The following is a 6,975-nucleotide window of genomic DNA, read 5'->3' on the forward strand; positions in this document are numbered from 1 at the left end:
ATGTGAGGTGACGAACGCATTAACTAACTTGATTGTGGTAATCATTTCACAAAGTATATGTATTTCAAATCATCACATTTACCCTTTAAATATATCTGATTTCCCTTGTTAGTTATACCTCAGTAAAGCTGAAAAAATAAAATGTAAACTCTTAAAAAATTCTTTTGGCTAACTTTTATTGGGGGAGATATAATGAACCTTTAGACACATCATATCCATTAATTTTACCAACAGCCCCATGGAGTAGGCATCATGGTCGTCACATGGGGATGTCAGAAAGAAGGGATAGACAGATTAGGTGACTTGCCCAAGATCATACAACTCTTAAGTAAGACAGAGCTGTGCTATGCTGATTCCAAGGGTTTCCGGCTGGACCTTCAACAGCTCTTCTCTGCTGACTGTCCTGTGAGTCAAGCTGCCATTTGGACCCCAAATGCTGATGTCCCAGCCTGTCTGCCAGTTCTAGGCACCCCTGAGGGAGGGTATCCTTTATTATTTAACACTGCAGTTTCTAAGTTGTTGATACTGCTGGAGTTAGGAGGCTCTGGGGAGGTGAGGGGCCTGGGAGATTAATTTTGGTGGAAATTCTGGCAGAAGGAATGTGAAATGGTGGATGCTTCAGAGACTTAAAAGAAATTGCTGTGTGTGTGTGTATGTTGATTTCCTTCTAACACTCTTGGGGGCTGACTAAAGGAAAGCTATCGGATGTTTGCTCGAGCCCCAGTGCTGTCCCAAGAGTGATAAAAAGGCTGTCTGAACTGGGGCCGGGTATTTGTCTGAAAAAGGAAGTCAGGCGTGTATAGAAATATACACGCAGCGGGCATCAAATGGCGGCAAGTGTTTAATCTGCCTTTTGAATGGATTAGCGGTTGGCTTTAAGAAGGCGCCTCCGACTTGTGGCTGTGTAGACCAGGAGGAGAGGCCATGCTACACAATGAAGATGAGCACCGAGGAGGATTTAGTTGTATATCTGCAATCAGCACAAAAGAGCCGTACAATTATTTCCAGGGCAAGCCAGACTTCCTCATGTCAAACTGGGATAGAAAAAAAATCACCCACCTAGGATGCTTTCTATCAGTGTTGGAAAGGGTTTGCTTTCAAAAGCAGCGTGGCATAGAGCTGGGCTGCCCAGTACAGTGGCTACTTAGCCCCATGTGGTCATGGAGCACATGAAAGGTGGTCGTTTCAAACAGAGCTGTGCCGTAAGGGTTAAAGATGCACCAGGTTTCAAAGACTTAGTAGGAAGAAAGCCAAGTATCTCCTCGATCACTTTTCAACACTGATCACATGCCAAAATGACAGTGTTTTGGCTAAACTGAACTAAATAAAATGTTAAGATGAATGCCACCTGTTTACTTTTTAAAATGCGACCACATGGAAATGGGAAATTAGGCATGTGGCTTGCATTGTATTTCTGTGGGAAGGCAGCGGTCTAGACTGTGAGCAGGGCTGTGAGGTCCAAGAACATTGGACTGAAATTATCCCTGCCCCTCACTTGCTGTGTAGCTCTGGCAGGAGAACACCCTTCTGAGCTTGAGTTTCCACTTACGTGCATTGGGCAAAAGACTGTCTCTGCTTTCGGGTTATTACGATGGCAAAGTACCGGGTGTATTGAAAGTGTGGGCAGAGTGGCCCACCCTAGATAAATAGTAGTTTTCTTCTTTCCTTCCCTCTTGCCACAGATTTTGAAAACCTGGAGGGAAATGATTTTGGATTTTGAATCCCATAACCTGGCAAACTACTATTTAAGTGTCAAGAAAAATTAAGCCTTTTTAGAGATGCAGAGACTCATGGAGACACTTTGAAAGTGCTACTTAAAGATGTTACTTATGGGGCGCCTGGGTGGTGCATTCGGTTAAGGGTCTGACTCTTGGTTTTGGCTCAGGCTGTGATCTCAGGGTTGTGATCTCAGGGTGGAGACATCGAGCCCTGCGTTGGGCTCCGCGCTCAGTGGGGAGTCTGCTTGAGATTCTCCCTCTCCCTTTGCCCCTCTCCCCTCCTGCTCTCTCTCTCTCCCTCCCTCTCTCTCAAATAAATAAAGCTTAAAAAAAAGTTGTTACTTACAGTGCCACCAGAATGAAAACAGAAGCCACGAGAGAGATGTAGCACCAGAATCGCATTGGTCAGCAAAGTACCAGAAAAAGCTATTGATCATTGTACATGATTATGGAGGAAAAAGTCAAATGATAATAATAACACTAATGATACAACCCAGGATCTGAAATCCTAGCTGTCAGAAGGGAAATGAGGGCGCCTGGGTGGCTCAGTTGGTTGAACAACTGCCTTCAGCTCAGGTCATGATCCTGGAGTCCCGGGATCGAGTCCCACATCGGGCTCCCCGCTCAGCGGGGGGTCTGCTTCTCCCTCTGATCCCCTTCCCTCTCGTGCTCTCTGTCTCTCATTCTCTCTCTCTCAAATAAATAAATAAAATCTTAAAAAAAAAAAACAGTGTATCAGCACAACGGTAGGCAAGCAAGTAAAAAGAAGAAATAAGGGCAAAGTCATGGTAAAGAGAACAAATGAAGTAAGATGGCAGGAATCAATCCAAGAATATTAACAGTTGCATTAAATGTAGATAGGTTAAATAGACCTTTTTTAAAAAAGGGAAAAGAAAAACCGATTGTTTGAACAATTTAAAAAAATCTACCAATATGCTCTTTACAAGAAATAGCTTTAAGGTGAAATAACATCGAAAAACAAAAAAGTAAAGGTTAGAAAAGATATATCATCAAATGCTAAAGGGAAAAAAAACAAGGGCAGAAATATTAATACTCTTAAGAGTGAAAGTCAAAAGTAGTAAGAGAAAAAGAGATGATGCTGACAACAGATCCATGTCTTGAAGATGATGTAATGGCTCTGAACAGCAGAATTTTGAAATAGGTAAAGGAAAAACAAATAGAAATACAGAAGAATAGAAAACTTGCCAAACATATTGGTAGAATTTAACACAACTTCCCAGAAACCAATATCTACAACTCAAAAGCATCGGTATGTAGAGCTTTTCATTGTGCATTTATGAAGTTTAGCTTGATATATTTTCATAACCAACAGACTGACGATATCATTCTTTCCAAACATGTATGACAACCAATTCTCCAGAGCAGAAATCACAGGCCATGTTTTCTGATCACCGTGCAATGAAATTAGAAATTAATGACAAAATAAAAGCCAAAATACCCCCAAATTACTTCTGCAATGAAAAGGACATGAAAGCAAATTATGAGGTTAATCAAGGTCAATGACAGTCCTACAAAAAACAAAACATGGCGGGCTGGGGCTGCTCGGGTTGTTGGCGCTGCCCATGGTTCTGGCTCTGACCCCTGTCTCTGCCCCCAACCCCCTGTCTCTGCCCCGGGGCCAGGCCCCGTGGCCTATGCCACTCCCAGGGCAGATGTCTCTGAGCCTGCTGCACCTCTCGCCCCAGAACTTCCACATCAGCCACAGCCCCTCGCCCACCACCACCCTGCCTGCTCCCTCCTGCAAGAAGGGATTTAAGGAATGCGTTTGTTGTGATGAGCTCCGGGTGATGTATGGAAGTGCTGAATCACTATATTATACGTACACCTGAAACTAATACAGCACTGTATGTTAACTAACTGGACTTAAAAACTTAAAAAGAAGTGTTTCGGCAGTATCATGACTATTTTTTTGGTCTCTACCAGTGGCACCGTGGCCCTGCTAAACTTAACACTGCAGTTGAGTTACAGCAACTTCTAGTCTCAGGTGTCCTTGACTCAGAGTGTGATGTTTTCCCCAATATCTCTGCAGATGAATCTTATACTTGTGAAAGGACCAGTGGCTTTACTCAAGGCCGTCAGAGTGTGGGGAGTATTATGAGAATACCATGGCTTTTAATAAGTTTGATGTTTTGCACTGGCACATGGTTGATGACCAGTCTTTCCCTTATCAGAGCTTTGCTTTTCCCCAGTTAGGCGGCAAAGGAAGCTATTCTTTGTCTCATGTTTATACCCCAAATGATGTCCATATGGTGATCTCATATACCCTGCTACAAGGGATTTGAGTCATACCAGAATTTGATAGCCCTGGACATACACAGTCTTGAGGAGAAGTTCAGAAAGACCTTGTGACTCCATGTTACAATGGACCTAAGCAGTCTAGGACCTTTGGAGCCATAAACCCTATTCTGAATTCAACTTACAGCTTCCTGTCTAAATTCTTCAAAGAAATTAATACAGTGTTTCTAAATCACTTCATTCACTTGGGAGGAGATGAAGCAATATTTAAATGTGGGGAGTTCGATCCAGAAATCCAATTATTTCATGAAGCAGAAAGGCTTTGGTGAAGATTTTGTAAGACTAGAATCTTTCTACATTCAAAAGTTTTGGGGTCTTGTTTCAACCATAAACAGGGGTCCATAATCCGGCAAGAGGTTTTTGATGATCGTGGGAAGCTTTGGCCAGGCACTTCAGCTCAAGTATGGAAAGATCAAATGTATGGTGAGGAACAGGGCGAAATCACAACAGCTGGCTTCCCTGTGGTCCTTTCTGCTCCTTGGTATTTAGATTTGATTAGTTATGGACAAGACTGGAGAAATTCCTATAATGTGGACCCTCTTGATTTTGATGGTTCTCAAGAACAGAAAAAACTCATCATTGATGGAGAAGCTTGTCTATGGAGAGAATTTGTGGATGCAAATTACCTCACTCTGAGATTATGGCCTTGGGCAAGTGCCATTGGTGAGAGACTCTGGAGTCACGGGGACATTGAAGATAGAGAGGATGCCTAGACCAGACTAACAGTTCACCACTGCAGGATGGTCAGATGCGGAAGATATGTAGAGCCTTTTTTTTTTTTTTTACTGGATATTGTAACCATGAATACAAAATATAAAAATGAGCCCAAAGAAGAAAATAGGAGCGGACAAAGCCCACAGCACTCTGTACTACAATCAACTTGATTTTGAAATCATAGAAATTAAGATTTTGTATTCTGTTTTTGAATAAAATGTATCTATTTAATGATTGAAAAAAAAAACACAGGGAGTACAGTCAAAAAAAGTGCTTGAAGAAAAATAGACAGTTATAAATACATTTCCTAGAAAAGCAGAGAAATTGAAATTATCAGTGAAATCTAAAACCCAATAAAAGAACAACAGAAAAACCTTTTAAAAAGTAGAAATAAATATAAAGGCAAAGCAGATATTAATGGTATTTTTCTAACAATTATAGTTAATCAATATAACACAAACCTGATTCTTTTAAAGGATCTCCCAAATAGTCTATCCTTTAACAAGTGTGGTGTCGAGAAAAATAAAGAAGACATAAATAGATAATTTTATACTCAGGTGCCATTTTTTTGAGTAATTGCTCCAAAACCTCACAGAAGCTCACATAGCTTTCATGCTTTGTAAACTATTGCAGAGCATTAACAATCTGAAAGGATTCCAAGCTCACTTTTTGATGCTACTATCACACTGACAGAAAAATCAGAAAACTACCCCCCCCCCCACAGAATTTGGCCAACCTTGCCTTCGAGCTTGTATGCAAAATCCTACGTAAATTCAGCATTTTACATCTGGCAGTGTATTAAGCCAGTGTTAGATGATGATTAAGTAGGGTTTATCCTTGCAAGGAATGCAAGGATGGTTTAGAATTTGGTCATTTTTAGGTTATTTATGACAGCAACAGATTAAAGGAGTCAAACTCAGTAATCATCTCATGCATGCTAAAAAAACCAAACACTTGATAATTAAATTTAGGACTGATTTCTCCTTTGCTTAATAGAGAAATGTAAGATGCATTTTTTATTAGATCCAGGAAGAATACAAAATGTCCATTTTCACCACTGTACTTCCAAAGCAGGAAGACAGGAAAAAGATACAAGAGGCATAAATATTGGAAAGAAGAGAGAGAAAAGTGTCTTTGCTTGAAGATAATACTGATTATCTGCTTTGAAAATCTAAAAGATTTCTCTGAAAAATGATTAAAACTATGAATAATGTTCATATAATTAGGGAAATAGAAAATAAAAATATAAACATTAATACCTTCTTATACTAGCAATAACCTATTTGAAAGTGGAATTAAAAAAAATTACATTCACGGTATCAACAACCATAGCAAGTACGTTAAAAAAATAAATAAAACCAGGACTAACCTAATACAATTTGTAAGATTTAGTTGAAGAAATTAAAAACGAACTATTTACTGAAAAATGTAGTTATGTCATATTTCTGAGTGACAAAACTCAATGTTGTAAAAATGTAAGCTTTTGTCAAATTCATGTGTAAGGTCAGGGCTTTCCATCTTGAAATCCCAACAAGAAATTATAAAAGGAGTTGACAATCCAACCCTAAAATTCATATAAAAGTGAAAATGTAATGAAAGGAACAAAGAGAGTTTTTAAAAAGAATATTGAGGATAACTGGCCATATCAGAAACAAAATATAAGTACTCTATGAAGCCACAGGACTTCAAATAAATGTGTATCAACTTCTGAATTCTCTTGTCTGTTCTATTAATCCATTTCTGTTAATTGCAGGTATTAGAGGGTAGTTAGAAAATGAAATTGATGTAATTTGCTATCTATATGGAAAACCAATATTTTAGATTCCAAATTCACACCACTCAGGGTGTGGTGTTTTTATATCTTTATTTAAATTATTTATTTCCTAACAACTAAATTTCAGTCGGATTCAAGAGCTAAATGTAAAATCAAAATAATGAAATTATTAGAAAAGATTTAGGAGAATATAAATGAATAAAATAAACTCCAAACTTTACTGTTATTTAAATAGTAAAAGAAATCACAATATAATACATATTATGTATCATATCAAAGTAAACAAAAATAGCTGGACAAAGAGCTAGAAGGATCCCTATCAATACGCTAAGAAGTGGTTACCTCTAGGAACCACCTAAGTGTTCAGGAGGAAAAAAATGATCTCCAGGACATTCTATTAGTTGAATTAAAAGGGCAGGTCACCAAGCAATATGTACATGTATGTATGTGGAT

The 6,975-nt window shown here is 39.0% G+C and overlaps 1 pseudogene; it reads left to right on the forward strand.

Moving 5' to 3' along the window:
- The first annotated feature begins 252 nt into the window (after positions 1-252).
- Positions 253-6,519, forward strand: LOC110572641 (annotated as a pseudogene).
- Positions 6,520-6,975: the final 456 nt, after the last annotated feature.

The sequence above is a fragment of the Neomonachus schauinslandi genome, chromosome X, assembly GCF_002201575.2.
Source record: "Neomonachus schauinslandi chromosome X, ASM220157v2, whole genome shotgun sequence".
Taxonomy (NCBI): Eukaryota; Metazoa; Chordata; class Mammalia; order Carnivora; family Phocidae; genus Neomonachus; species Neomonachus schauinslandi.